Source organism: Hibiscus syriacus, unplaced genomic scaffold (assembly GCF_006381635.1).
Source record: "Hibiscus syriacus cultivar Baekdansim isolate YM2019G1 unplaced genomic scaffold, ASM638163v2 tig00110904_pilon, whole genome shotgun sequence".
Classification (NCBI taxonomy): domain Eukaryota; kingdom Viridiplantae; phylum Streptophyta; class Magnoliopsida; order Malvales; family Malvaceae; genus Hibiscus; species Hibiscus syriacus.
The window spans coordinates 620515-636598 of record NW_024062907.1 but is presented as its reverse complement, the minus strand read 5'-3'; the positions used below and the strand labels follow the sequence as shown (position 1 = coordinate 636598).

At 38.2% G+C, this 16084-nt stretch overlaps 1 pseudogene; it reads right to left on the bottom strand.

Moving 5' to 3' along the window:
• LOC120146244 overlaps positions 1 to 16084 on the bottom strand; it is a 54550-nt pseudogene that overhangs the window by 30396 nt on the left and 8070 nt on the right.

The following is a 16084-nucleotide window of genomic DNA, read 5'->3' as shown; positions in this document are numbered from 1 at the left end:
TTAGGCTGTCTGGCCTCAGATCTAGCTGGACCCCTACTCCAAGAAGATCGACCTCTACTAGCTGATCTCTATGCTCTCTCCTGACTATGACCCCCTGTTGGAGTCTGAACTATACTCTAAGTACGAGCGGGAGTACGAGTTGGTGTTTAAACTGTAAGAGCTGGCTCTAAACAATCCTTCAGGATATGGTCACCATAACTACATATAAAATAGGTACCCAACTTCTTCTTGTATTCACCAAAATGGCATCTCCCACAGTGCTAACATGACGGTAAAGGATGTGATCCAAAAGAACCAACCTGAATAAAAGGTGTCACAGCTGACGAACTTGACGCCACAGGACTGGCACTCACACCGCCTCTCTAAAAAGACTCACCCCTACCTCTCTTGCTTAGGCGTGCAGAATAGTCACCAGAGCCAGAAGAGATCCTGAATCGGTCTTGATCTTGTTCTCTATCTCTCCGGCGCTTCATACCCATTTGTTCTATCTCCTCAATGGTCTTGGCTATCTCAACCAAGGCATCAAAGTTTCTCTCTCGGTGGGTATCAACTCGACTCTTGAACTCATATTTTAGTCCATTCTTAAACATCAAGCACCGATCCAATTCAGTGTCAACAAATCCAATAACATAGCAACTCAATCTAATAAACTCAATCTCATAATCAATAACATACATATCACCCTGCTCTAAATTATAAAACTTCTTGCGTCACTCTTTCAAGTACCTCTCTTCGATATAGAGACTCTGAAAACGTTCCTTGAAAAGATCCCAAGTCAACTGATTTCCAAGAATACTACCGAAAATTGATTGCCATCATCTAAACACTCTTTCTTCAGTATATATAGGGCCCTCTTTAATTTTTTTCGGGCCTCAGGTTTATCTCATCCATAATCATCTATGTATCCTCCAACCAATACTCAACTGAAGACATATTACCAATGACTCTAGTAGCTCTCCTGAACATACAAAAGACAACTCTATTAATGGCATCCTTATCTATATCAATTTCCTCGTCCTTAGTGACAGAGGGTCTCTCATAGCTGTAACCGGATCATCTCTGGGAATAGGCAGATCTACATCCGGAACAAGAGGAACTCGAGGTGACATCGGATCCTCTATAGTAACGAAAAGCTTAGGCGCTCACCTTCTACCACGGCCACTGCCACAGTGTGGCCTACAACCTCTAACAGCACTCATCAGATAATTATACAAGGCTCTACAGAAAGAATTTGAACCAAAGTTAGACTAGCAATTTTAAACTCATAAAATAAGGTGACATGGTTTTTTGAAAATATAAAAAATATCTTGAAAATCCAGATTTTAGGACTCATCCAGAGTCCGAGTGTTTAAAACTGAAAGCTATGATACCAACAAGTGTAACCCCTAGACCCGGCCTGGACGTTATGCCCAATTCTAGGCGGCTACATATTGTATTTAGAATTTCTTTTCATATTTAAAACAAAGTTAGAATCCATATAACAATATAATATGAAATTAGTCATAAAAAAATTCATACGATAAACATATACATAGGAGCAAAACAAGTGTTACCAAAATATAACAAAAAGACATATAGAGATATATTGTAATACAAAAATAGGAGTAGTCGATCCTCCTAATGCCAAATCTGCTAGTTTACGGTCTGCTATTATCTGAAAAAGTAGAAATTTATAGAATGAATAAAAAGCTCAGTGTGCTCCTTACGGTGTATAAAAACATGCAAATAAAATACATCAATAAAATCAATTTATCAAACATGTTTTAAAAATATGAACAATACTCTCATCCGATCACCATACTTTGTAGGTTCCCCAGAAGCATACACCTACATGTACACCCGATAAGGGTCTTATACACATATCATGAGGACAAGTGGTAAGGATTTACCATGTGCACAAAGTAGAGCCTACGATAAGGACTTACCCTGAGTACAAAGTCGAGGAGCCTGCAGTAAGGACTTACCCTGAGCATAAAGTAGAGGAGCTTGCGGTAAGGTCTTACAAGTAATAGACTATGCCTGATATACTTCCTCCAATAATACCCCAATGAATGTAATAAACATGTATGTATTCGATTCAAAACGATAGTTTAATATATTAAAACTTGAAAATATTCCAGACTTAGAAATTAGATACAAAAAACAGAAATCAAAGATCATTGTCTGCGAATTGTGACTACTAAATATAGTCACAAAATATGCGCAATAATCGAACAAGTAATACAGTAATGAGTGAGTATCGTATCCATAGGGATTAGATGAAATTTATAAGCTTAATCACATCAATTTACTATTTCATCTAAGTATAGTTAGTGTTGTTATATATAAAAGAGAATGTTGTAGCAAAATGAAATGGATATTGGTGGGAATAAAATGATAGAGTAATGTATGGTAGAAAATGGAAATGTCGTGGCAAAGTGGATGGAAATGTCTTGGCAAAATTAAATTGAGTGTAGTGGAATCACTTGAAAATGCAAAGGCAAAACTAAATGTAAACAATGGATTTGATTATAATGACTTTAGACTCCTCACACAACAAGTTTCTATGGGAATGAATGGTAGGAGACACTTAGGAAATTTAAGTCTACTTCTCAGGATGGTCTTACTTCTATGCCTTATTTTCCCGACAGAGTTCTAATGGTGCCCTATGCTATCTCTACTCATGGGACTCGACATGTTCAGGATGCCATGTCAAAACCTATTGGCATTAGCAAGTGCATGAATACTATTGGTTCAGATAACAGAATATGTCACGGTAATACCACTTAGCGACAGCACTACCATCTAACCTCTCGACTGAGCACTACTCCTTTTAGTCGATTGAAATCCTAGCTTACGTCTAAGGTTGGATTAGGCCTAGTTACAATCTAGAACCCCTTGCTTTTATCGATCGCCCTAGTTTCTCTTGAACACTAAGGATATGCTACTTAGTCATTCTCTCGAACACTAAGCAATCTCCTAAGGAATGACTCCTCTCATAGCTCCTACAACCTTAATTCATGAAAAATCATAAACAAAACAAATAACAGCATACAAAAACAACCATCCATTAAAATAAAACTTAAATATCCATAAGGAACTCCCACCAAATAAGACTAGTTCATGGTGGGTTTTGAATATTCCAATAAACAAGGCATGAAATTAATTCGTTCCATATAACCAAATAAGATAAAAGAGAGCAAACAACGAAGGAAATGAGGAAAAACCTTCGACGTGCACTGTAGGAGCTCCCCTCAGCCACCACGAACTGCCCCAGCTCGCTAGCTCCTCTCAAACGCGCCACTCCCTCTAGCTTGTTAATGGAGGAATGTCACGTCAAAGATGATTGACAGAAAAAAGAGAGACCTATTTCTCTCTGAAATTAAGCTCAAGCTAGCATGTGTAAAGTCTCTTTTCTTTTGGTGGCTTAGTCTCCTATTATATGGGGAGAATAAACCTAGGAACTTGTGTTATAATTCCTAGAATTCCCCGATCAGGTTCCTTTCACGTGAGGGGGTGAACAACTGTAACAGTGGTCCCCTCTAGGGAAGCTAGGTGTGGTCCCCTCCTGAGCAGCTTGCAGCTGCACATGGTCCCGACAGAATCAGCTGACCCAGGTGGAAGATGTCCCCTTCTAGGTGACTATAGGTTGAGGGCACGTGAAGACAAGGACAGATGGCTCTTGAAAGTATCATCTTTCATCTTTTCCTCTTCCAAAATGTCATCCAAGTTGGCATTTGCATTTTGCTCAATAGTCTCATCATGTCACGGCAATTCCCTTTTGATTATCCTTGCTCCTAAATCCTGCACATCATCAAACAAAGTATCTTCCCCATAACGCAACACCGTTTACAAAATAAAATGCCACGACAAAATATATTTCCACCACATGCAACTATATACTCCTAAATGTATCTATATGATCCTATATGAACTCTTAGAAAGTTAATAACTTAAGTGAAAACACCCTAAATATGACCTTTTCGCGGAGTTATCACACCCCCAAACTTAAGCTATTACTTTTCCTGAAGCAATTGATAATATTAAGCAAAATAAAAATATCATTGAAAATTCAGGTTCAAACTAGTCATATGGGATATAATTTCAGCCCTTAGCACAGTTGGATTCAACACGCTAGACTAATTTGAGAAATCAAGTACTATCCCCAGGGAAAGATCCTTTGTGTGAATGTGTGCGTGTGATTATATCAATTCCATGCTTAACAAATCTAGAAAATTTCCATGCAAGCTCTCTCGTTTTGCCACGACATGTACAAGTTTACTCCCAATATTATTTTTTTCTTTTTTTAACTACTACGAGGGGAGTAAGCCCATCACACCTACCATCCCACACTCTAGGTGAAAGGGAGCATACCTTCTACCCCCATGTTAGTCAGGTAGAGTCATTCCGTGACTAATTTCATTCACTCATATGATGTGGCTGCCATTTATTTAAATGCAGTTTCCAGGAAATATTGTGGCATAGTAGAGTGTCCCTCTAGAGATATGTCGAAGCATTTATTTGCAATTTCATTCATTTTTTATGTGGGGTTTTCATCATTCATTGTCAAAGTTTTATTCCAAGGCATACAAGAGTTCTCTTATAAAAAAATTATAAGCTTCTTAAGTATGGAAATCATACAATCATGTATCCAAAGGTTTCAAAGAAGAAAGTCCTAGAGTTGGTTCTATCATCCTTAACAGTCATGTACATTCAATTCTAGCCATGAAGAGTTCATCATCATCGCGCATCATTAATTTATTCCAGAAAACTAATTCAAACACTTACTAATGTCATGGCATATTCATTCTACTAATACTATCATGCAATGATTTAAGATACCCTACCTCCCCCAAACTTGAGAGAAGCATTGTACTCAATACTAATTAAAAAACGAAGTAAAATTAGACTACATGTTATGCAATACAAGGTACCTTGACTGCTTATGCTAGTGGTGGTGCGGTAGTCGTGCAACGTGGGCACTTGTGTAATTGTGTGGGGCTGAAGTGTTCAAAATCTGATGTTGGTGCACCAGGGGAGGCTCCTCACGTCTAGACACCTTCTTCAACTGGCATCTACTCCTTCACAAGGGATTTTATGTGGCATTTCTGTTTGTACGTCCTCAAGTGGCTCTATGGGTTGTGAGGGTGTTGGTACAGTTGAGAGTTGGAGCTTGGTTTCTTGACATTCGATTGTTGGTACTAAGTGGAAAGGATCAGTATATACTGGCGCCTCATCATCAGTGGGATGGTGAGCATCTTCTGATGCCTTGACAATCTCAGAGGGGCACAAGAGCGTATTAAGGAAGACTGGGATATCAAGATTAACATACGAGAGAATATCCATGAAAGCATTTTTCAGAAACTCATCCTGATGCTTTACATAAGCAAAGATGGTCATCATATTGATGGTCAGTTATTCTATATGATCTTGGGTTCGCTTAGTGACCTCCTCTAGAGCATCTAGTTTTACCCTGGAATCTTGGGTTGCATCAGCGCGGGAAGTGTTCTCCTCTTTTTCTTTTCCCTTGTTTTCTTTTAATCCAAGTAACGTAGGTAGATTGGCCTTTGTAATACCAAACAACCTAAGAAATATTTCATCAGATTGTACCCCTGGCAGCTTCTTCTTACGACACATAGCCATAATGAGGTTTGGAAATACCAAGGCACTTCCAGGTCGCTTCAAACAAGTATGAACCTGTTCCACAATTATCTTGCCTATGTCAATAGAACACCCTACCAAAATAGAGTTCAATAGAAGCATCCTCTACATTGATATTGTGGTGTTGGGGAAGTAGGGAGAAGCTTGTGCTTCATGAAATAATTCCACAACTTAACCCTCAGTTGTAGCCTCTCACGATCCACCGTTCATAGGTTGACTTGTTGCCCATTCCACTTTTTGTTTGAAAAATAGAGGTCATCCAATATGCCATGGTAAGTCTCATTGGTGTGGTTATCAACAATATCTTACAACTTAAAATAATGATTAATAACTGAAGAGGTAAAGCAAATAGAAATACCACAAACCACCATAGCATGTTGATTTAGGTTGGTTAAGTTGGCATAAAACTCCTTCACCAGAGAGGCATTCACGTTCCTCAGATGTTTGACAAATTTTTTACTGGTGTTGGTGAACAATGTCCATGATATCACAGCGAGGTCGACATCTTCAGCGTCGGAGAAGATGAAGCCTAACTCAAAGAAAAACTCGGCGGTTCTTGAGCCCTTGAAACCGTTCTTGCACCGTTTCATCGATGAAAACAATGGAGATGATGGAGCCGTGCTTGAGGGACGTGTGCGTACCATGGTTTGGTTGACAAAATAAAGAAAAGAAGAAAAAGCTTGAAGTTTTTTGCTATGGCAATCGGTTTGAAGGAGGGAAAAGAAGATATATGAAGATGAAGTGAGAGAGTAAAAATGATAAAAATAAAATGAAAAGGTAAAATGGGGGTTATATAACGGTGGATGGGGTGTTGGTTGGGGAAAAGATAAAATAATAAATGATAAAGCAAACCCTAAAAACCCTAAAAAATTCAAAAAGTAAAAAGGTAAAAAGGTAAAAAAAATTCCCTTCTATTTTTGTCTTAGTGCTCCCATTCCTCTGTCTTTAGCAGTACGGTCATCACATGTCTTCTATGTGGGTCCTAAAAATGCAAAATAAAATAATTAACCAAAAAACATCTGAATATAAAGTAATATAATAGTAATATAGAACAAAATAAACATTTATTTATGCAGAGTAGTAAATCTAAAATGTAATGGCATCTTCAAAAATTCTTAGCATATTTCGGCATCGTGCAAGAAGAGTGTTGATTTGTCACGCAAGGGTGGAGCTCCTTGATAAGCCTTCAAACGATTACCATTAACATTGAAAATGGACCCATCATCTATATTCTTGATATCAACAGCGCCATGAGGGTAGACACGGTGTACTTCAAAAGGTCTGGACCATCGTGACTTCAGTTTACTGGAAAGAGCTTCAGCCTTGAGTTGAAAAGGAGCACTTGTTGGTCTATATGAAAATGCCTTGGCAAAAGCATTCGATCATGCCACTTCTTGGTTTTTTCTTTGTAAAGCTTAGCATTTTCATATGCTTGTGCTCGAAATTCTTCTATTTCATTCAGATCGAGTAAACGTTGCTCCCAGCTAGTTGTGCGTCAAAGTTTAGCTTCTTGTTATCTCAATATGCCTTATTCTCTAACTCCACAGATAGGTGGCATGTTTTCCCATATACCATCTTGAAAGGTGACATTCCTAATGATGTCTTGAATGATGTCTGATAAGCCCATAGCACTTCATCCACCTTCAGGGACCAATCATTCCTTCTAAGATTCACCACCTTCTCTAGCATTTATTAATCTCCCAGTTGGACACTTCAACTTGCCTATTGGTTTGTGGGTGATATATCATGGCAATTTTATGTTGTACTCCATACTTTTATAATGCTTTGGCAATTAGCTTGTTATCAAAATGAGTGCCCTCCTCGCTGATGATGACTCTAGGTGCTCCAAATCGGGTAAAGATGTTATTGTGAAGGAACTTGAGCACGATTTTAGAGTCATTCCGCGGTGTGGAAATAGCTTCAACCCACTTAGATATGTAGTCTACAACAAGAAAAATATACAAATCTCCAAAAAGATGGGAACAATCCCATGAAGTCAATGCCCCACACGTTAAAGAGCTCGATCTCCAGAATGTTTTGTAATGGTATTTCATGTCGTATGGAAATGTTCCCAATGCGTTGGCATCTATCACACGCTTTGCAAAACTAATGAGCATCCTTGACCAGTGACGGCCAATAAAAGCCTGATTGGAGGACCTTAACAGCATTCCTCGCACCTCCAAAATTCCTCCATATGAGGCTGCATGGCAATGATGTAGAATGTCTATTTTCTCCTCCTCAGGGACACAGCATCAAATTATTTGATTGACGCATCGTTTGAATAAATATGGCTCATACAAGAAGTAGAACTTGTCATTATACTTGAACTTCTTCCTGCCTTGGTTGTTTAATTTATAAGGCAAAATACCACTAACAAGAAAGTTGACTATGTCAGCATACCATGAAATTGACGTGGCATATATAATTTTCTCATCAAGAAATTCTTCTTGAATATCTAAAATATCATTACATTAAGAATTATTCTCTAGCCTAGATAAATGATCTACAACCTAATTTTCAGTACCTTTTCTATGTATCATCTCTAAGTCAAATTCTTACAGTAGTAATATCCATCTAATGCATCTAGGCTTGGCATCTTTCTTGTTCACTAAGTATTTTATAGCTGAGTGATCAGTGTGAACAATGACTTTATTGCCTATCAAGTATGGCCTAAACTTGTCAAATGCAAATACCACGGTAAGTAATTCCTTCTCAGTGGTAGTATAATTCAGTTGTGCTTTATTCAAGGTACGACTATCATGACATATAACATGGAAAATTTTACCTCTGCGTTGTCCAAGCATAACTCCCACGGCAAAATCGCTCACATCACACATCAGCAAGAATGGTGACGTCTAATCAGGGGGAACCATAATGGGTATAGAGATAAGTCTTTGTTTCAGCTCGGTGAATGTGCCATGGTAATTTTTATCAAACACGAAGGGCTGATTTTGTTGAAGCAGAGTGTATAAGGGCTTAGATATAATGAAGAAGTCCTTAATGAATCTTCTATAAAACCTAGCATGTCCGAGGAAACTCATAATGCCCTTGACAGAAGTTGGTGGGGGTAACTTCTCGATTACCTCAATTTTCGCTTTATCTACTTCAATGTCCTTATGAGAGATCTTATGGTCTAACACAATGCCTTCGGTCACCATGAAGTTACACTTTTCCCAATTCAGAACGAGATTGGCCTCCTCACATTGTTTTAGTACCTTTGCCTGATTGTCGAGGCATTTCTCAAAGTCATCTCCATAAACAGAGAAGTCATCCGTAAAAATTTCTAGAAAATCCTCAACCATGTCAAAAAATATAGCTTGCATAAAAGGTTGTCGGGGCATTACAGAGTCCAAAAGGAATCCTCTAGAAAGCATAAATTCCATAGGGACATATAAACGTAGTCTTCTCCTGGTCCTCTGGTGTGATGGCAATTTGATTATACCCCGAGTATCCATTCAAGAAGCAATAGTATGCCCTGCCAGCCAGTCGATCCAGCATTTGATCGATGAAAGAAAATGGAAGTGGTCCTTCTTGATTGCCTTGTTTAGTTTATGATAGTCCATGCATATCCACCTCCCAGTGACAGTATGTGTTGGTAACAACTCATTTTCCTCACTTGTCACCACGATCGTGCCTCCCTTTTTTGGCACACATTGGATGGGACTCACCCAAGAACTATTAGAGATAGGGTAAATCACTCCATCATCAAGACATTTGAGAATTTCTTTCATCACGAATTTCTTCATTATTAGGTTTGATCTTCTTTGTGGTTCAATGGATTTGCCATGGCATTCTTCTAGTAGGATTTTGTGCATACAAATTGTGGGATTTATCCCCTTCAGATCTGTCATAGTTCATCCTAACACTTTCTTGTGTTGTGACAAAACATTTAACAAACTACATTCTTGGTTCGGAGTAAAGGAAGAGGATATAATAACATGTGAAGATTCATTACTACCCAAATAAGCATATTTAAGATGTTGTGGAAAATTCTTTAACTCTATGGTAGGTGCATGATGTAATGAGGGCTTAGGAGGAACAAACTCATCAAAATCAAGAGGTTCAAAATGTGTACCTGGGCTAGCTATGAGAAAGCTAGCCTACTTCTCCTCCAAAGAAGACTCATTGAGCTCCTCAACACTTTTTTCTTCAATAAGCCTCTCATAATTTTCCATCTCAATGAAATTGTCATGGTAAAATTGATCAGCTTCTCTTACTATCAATGAATCTTCTTTGAAAATGTTATGAATTCTTCATACTCAACCATGTACTTGAGTGTACGAAAAACATTAATCGTGACATATTGGTCGGCCACTCTCATGGTAAGTTCACCCTTCTCACAGTCGATAAGAATATGCCTAGTAGCTAGAAAAGGTCTCCCCAAGATTATGGGTTTCGTGGCATCAACCTCGCAATCCAGTATAAGGAAGTCTATTGGAAACACAAATTTGTCCACCTTTACAATGACATCCTCGACTCGCCCCTGAGATGAACATGGGAGTTGGTGGCTAGTTGCAAGATAACAAAGGTGGGTCTCGTATTTCTTATTCCAAGCTTCACGAATATTGACTTAGGCATTTAGTTCACGCTTGAGCCAAGGTCACATAGTGCCTTCCCAACATAATTTTCTGGATCTTGTGTTTTTACGGTAACTTGCTTAAGGCAGAGCAATATGTTTTTTCCGTGGAAACTGCCTCGTACTTCTCAACTTTTCTTTTCTTATTAACAATATCTTTGAGGAATTTAGCATATGTCGGTATTTGTTCTATAGCTTTAAGAAAAGGAAAATTCATGTGAAGTTGGTCCAGAATGTTGACAATCTTCTTGAATTGATTGTCATCATTATGCTTATTCAGTCTTTGTGGGAAAGGAGGTGGGGTTGACTTCCTTTAATGAAGGTATGGGAACAACATTTTTCGTGGCATTTTTATTTGCTCCCTCAGTTGCTTTACTAGATGAACCCTCATCCTTATCCTCTTCCACTTGTGTTTCTTCTGGTATTTCACGCTGAGCTTGAACGGTTACATGGGTAAATCATTCTTCTGTCTTCCTCCAAACTTGTCTTGATCATTGATTTAGGTGCCACTCCACAGAGTGAGTACACTGCATTGCTCTTCGTCATGAGGTTTTATGACTTTAGTGTCACTCGACGACCTAGTTGATGTTCTTGCAATATCGTTGCAATTTAACCAAATTGACCCTCCAACGCCCTCAAAGATGAGTTGTGTCTTTGAAGCAAAGCTTCTTGGTTTTTTATTAAGGTCACATGGTCTTGCAGCATGGTCTTCGTGGTAGCTATAAACTCTTGCATTGTGGCCTCCAAAGAACTTGTGTTAGATGAAATGACACTCACTTGTTAGAATTATGCCATGGCATATTCGTTTGAAAACCTTGGAGTCATTGAAATTCTGTTGTCGAATGGGTTGATGAGTATTGTTGGTTCTTTTATTTTCCCACGAAAAGTTTGGATCTTGACGTCATCCAGGATTATAGGTGTTTGGATATGGGTTATTATTACCTCGATTGTAGTTTTCTACATAGTTAATGGATTCCTAATTGGTCAGGAACTTGCTCTCACGATGATTTCCATGGCATAATAAACATGTTGAATTGGTTGCCTTCACTTCTTTCACCTCACTTGATCTTTGCAAATTCTGTAACATATTGGTGATAGCAGCAAGTTGGGCGAACAAAGAATCCTTAGTGTCTAACTCGAATGCTCCATGTGATTTTTTCCCAATTCCAAGCCTTATAGATGGGAATTGATAATCATTGTTGACAATCTATCCAGAATGTCGAATGCCTCTGTAGGTGATTTATCGAGCAATGTCCCATTTGCTGTGGCTTCTAGCATCATCCTCGTGGGTGCATTTACTTTGTTATAGAACATTACCACTTGAGTCTAATCTTGAAAACCATGATTTAAAAATTTGAAAAGCAATCCTTTATACCGATCCTAGAATTCATACGTTTATTTGTCATCAACTTGATGAAAAGAAGCAATGTCATTCCTCAGTTGGTGTTCATGTTCGGTGGATTATACCGTAGCAAAAAACTTTTGCACAGATCAGTCCAAGACTCCATCAAACCTGCTGGAATGCCACTCAACCAAGCCCTTGCTCAGTCATATAGAGAATATAGAAATAACTTTTAACTTTAATACATCTTTGTGCACTCCTTGTTGACAGAAAGAATTGCACGCCTCCAAGAAGTTACGAATATGTTGTCTGGCATCTTCATTTAGCATGCCCCCCAAATTTCCCTATGGAATTTAGTATATTGAACATGACAGGTTTGAGCTAAAAATGGGTTGCCTGAATCTCGAGTGCCACAATTCCTAGATTTAAGTCATCCAAGATAAGATTGAAGTGATAACGAATGGCACGAGGTCTCGCTGCATTCCCAGTATTTGGAATTCCTCAGCATTATGATCTTCGTCATGACCAATACCTTGATTTCCATTTTGATACATGTGATTGCTTTTAAATGTATATGCTAAGGCAAGCAATTTTGTGCAAGTATACACAATTGAATCAAGTAATATAGGGTATGTGAGTATCGTCTCCTCAGGGATTGGTTGAAAGTTTTTAAGCTTCACCACAACCAGAACTAGTTGTCACAAGCTAATTCCTACTATCTGGTCAAATTAGAAAACTATTATTAATAGAACAAGAAAATACTATAAAGTATGATTGTAGAAAAGTTTGGCCAAGATAAAATAAATATGCAAATTATCAAAATAAAATAAAACAAAGGCAAACGTTGATTCAAATATAATTCAAACAACCTCGCATATTCAGACCTACCACAGAGCACTTATGCTAATCTTTTGTGTTGACAAACAATTATTCTAAGTCCAGAATGAATTATTATGACATGATTAAGCTACCCGAGAGGATTACTAAGTATTCTTATACGGTTGCTATGGCAATACCACTCAGCGTTAATTAGAACCCTTGGTTTGTCAGACTGTTGTTGTAGCAATGCCTCTCGGCGTGAACTATACTCGTTGTCTATCCTACTCTAACGTCTATCCCTTTTAGTCGATTGAAACCCACTCCTTATCTCTAAGGTAGACAAGTTAGAACATCACCATCTTGGATCCATTCTATTGTTCACGTAGATCTATCTTAATTCTCTTGAATCTAAGAATCACTATCTAGACAAAATGTGATCTCTCGATGCTCTTATGATCGCTTGTAAATGTCTACGCTAAGGTAAGAAAATCTGTGAAAGTATACACAATTGATTCAAGTAATATAGGGTTAGTGAGTATCATCTCCACAAGGATTGGTCGAGAAATATATTTTCACCACAACTAGAACTAATGTCACAAACTAAGTCCTACTAAGTTGTCAACTTAATAACTAATATTAATAAAACAAGGAGGTGATTTAATGAGTTCAGGAAAGTTCGATCGAGGGAAAATAAATATGCAGAATAATAAAACAAAACAAAATAAGTGCTACTTTAAATATAATGCAAACAACCTCACATATTCAGACATATCATAGAGCATTGATGTTAAACTTTTGCTTCGACAACAATTATTTCTAAATTCAGGATGAATTATTATTACTTACTAAGCTACCCGAAAGGATTACTAGGTATTCTTAGACGGTTGCTATGGCAATATTACTCAGTGTTAACTACAACCCTTGGTTTGTGAAACTGTTGTTGTAGCAATACCTCTCAGCGTAAACTATAGGCGTTGTCTATCCTACACTAGTGTCAATCCCTTTTAGTCGATTGAAACTCACTCCTTATCTCTAAGGTAACAAGTTAGAACTTCATCATCCCGGATTCATTCCATTGCTCACGTGGATCTATCTTAATTCTCTCGAATCTAAGGATCACTATCTAGACAAAAGGCTATCTCTCGATGCTCTTACAATGCTAATACATGTTTTACCAAAACCCCAGGCGATCTCTCGATGCTCTTACAGCGTAAGGTAAAATATTTAAATGATGAGCAAAACAGTAATACGCAAAACATAATTCTTCATTCATAAACTAAAAAATATTGTTCAGGCAAAACAAAGTTTAACACCAAGTAAGACATTCATGGTGCTATCAAAGATCATCCAAAATTCAATGTTTAGTACAACCCCAAATAGATAAAGAGTTAAAAACAAAGGAAGAACGACTCTAAAAAACGGGGGCTCTGTCTCAAAAATTCTGATCAGTACTACGCCTGCCTTGGTGATCACCATCTCTCGAGGCCTGATCACCACTCTTCTAACTTCTGGTTATGGAGGACACCAAGGAAGGTCGGTGGGTAGACGGTGAAGAAGCATCGCAGTTGCTTGCTCACGCCTTGGGTAAAGTTCTTCTCTCTTCTTCCTTGCCTTCTTTCTTTGGCGGCTATGGCTAGTTATTTATAAGGAAAAATCTCCTAGGGCTTTGCATGTTTTTTGGAATTTCCTTAAATAACCGTTGTCAAAAAAATGTCCAGACTTAAAAAGGAAAGGCGGTTGTCAGAATAACTAAGGCTTGCTTGCACGTGAAGTAAGTGATCCAGCTAGCTTGTGACATAGGCTGTTTCGTCACACCTGCTTCAGACTTCCTCATATAAACCTTGCCTCGGAAAGATAAATTTAATCCTCACGTACTCATCTGTTCTGTTAGCCTTTGCAAATTTACGTTGTCACGACTGAAATTTTCTTCCCCTGTAAGTTTCCAACACAAACACAATCCAACCAACCCTTTCTCCTCAGCAGCATCAGTCAAGCCAAATAAATCTTGCCTAAGCAAAAATTTATCTATCACAAGCTAATATAACCTATATGCAACTAAAATTCTATGCATACTTTGTTTAGATGAGCAATAACTTAAGTGAAAAGACTAGAAATTAAGTATTTTTACGGAGTTATCATCTTACATTGCCAAGACATTTTTCACCAAGACCCCAAGAAATCTCTCGAAGCTCTTACAGTGTCAAAGTAAAATATTCAAACAATACACAAAACAGTCATGAGCAAAATCATAATTCATCATTCATAAAACAGAAAATCATTGTCTATGCAAAACAAAGATTAACACCAAGTAATATAGTCATGGTGCTATCAAAAAGTCCCTTCCCTTCCCTAGTCATGGTGCAAAACAAAGATTAACACAAAGATTTCAGCCCTCAATAAAAAAAATTCTCCTCAACATGTTTGACGGTTATATCAGTCAAGTCCCTTCCCTAGTCAGGATTCCTTTCTATTGTGTGTGCGTGATTGTAATCTGTCTATGCATTAAGGTTATTAGAAAACTTAAAGTAAGTGCTTCTGGTTTGTGAAGGCATCAAATTATTTGTCAGGCTTAGTTTATACTCCTAGTTATTTATCAACTCTTTTTATATGAGGTGTCAACTCATCACACCTACCTTCCCACACTATAGGTGAAAGGGAGCATACCTTCCACCCCCAAGCTAGTGGTAGAGTCATCCTATTACTACTTTCATTCAGTCATATACTTTGGCGATTATCAATTTCTTATGGAGTTTTTCTGTTTATGCCCTTGCATAGAGGATTGTCCCTTTTATTTTCAAGTTTTAAACCCTAGGGAGTTCAACCTTAACCTTAAAATATTTTTGATGTCTCGGCAAGCAAAAGGTTATTTCCTAAAAATTTTACTAACTACCTTAAGCAGGGACAGCCTACAATCGTGTTTGTAAATTTCAAAGAATCAAGCCTAAGGTTAGTTCTCTTCTTTAGACCGTCTTAACAATAATTCTGGCCTAATAAATCAAATTATGCATTCATCATTGGGCATCCCTAATCCATTCCTAATAATAAACTTAACATGCTTATGTCATGACAACCAAAATTTTCAGCCAAATATTATCAATTACTTTTTAACAAAATAAGGTACAATACCTCCCCCAAACTTGATCAATGCATGACAATTTAAACTACATGAATCTATATGAAAATGCTAAAATAAGGAAAAATTTAAATATGAGCTTATTGTGGTGGTGTGGCTTAACTGGACGCCCTCGTTCGGTGTTGTTTAGGCGGAAGGGGACTGTTAGATCCCGAGTTTACTACTGCTATCATCAAGGGTTATGGTTGAAGGACATGGCATGTCGTTCGCTTGATGCGTCTCTTGTTGCTCGAGGCTCATGCTGCAGTTGGTTGTTCTTCAGTAAGAGCGGGTTTTGTAGGAACTGGAGCTTGGCTTTTAACTGTTTTAGGGATTGGAATTGCTTGACGGATGGGGGACTGTACTGGAGCTTGCTCAGGTTGCATCGAGGCTGGAGTGAAATCTTCATCGGTGAAGAAGTTGAGTGGAATCTCTTGAGTTATTTCAGAGATTGAGAAGGATGAGGAGCTGAGGAACTCGTCTGTGTCGCAATGGCCTTCCTCTGGTACAGACGAAACATGGGTGGCCAGTGGTGGCATGTCTGTGGTTACTTCTGGTGGGACATTCGATGTCGAGGTGTGGAATGTGGTGCCGC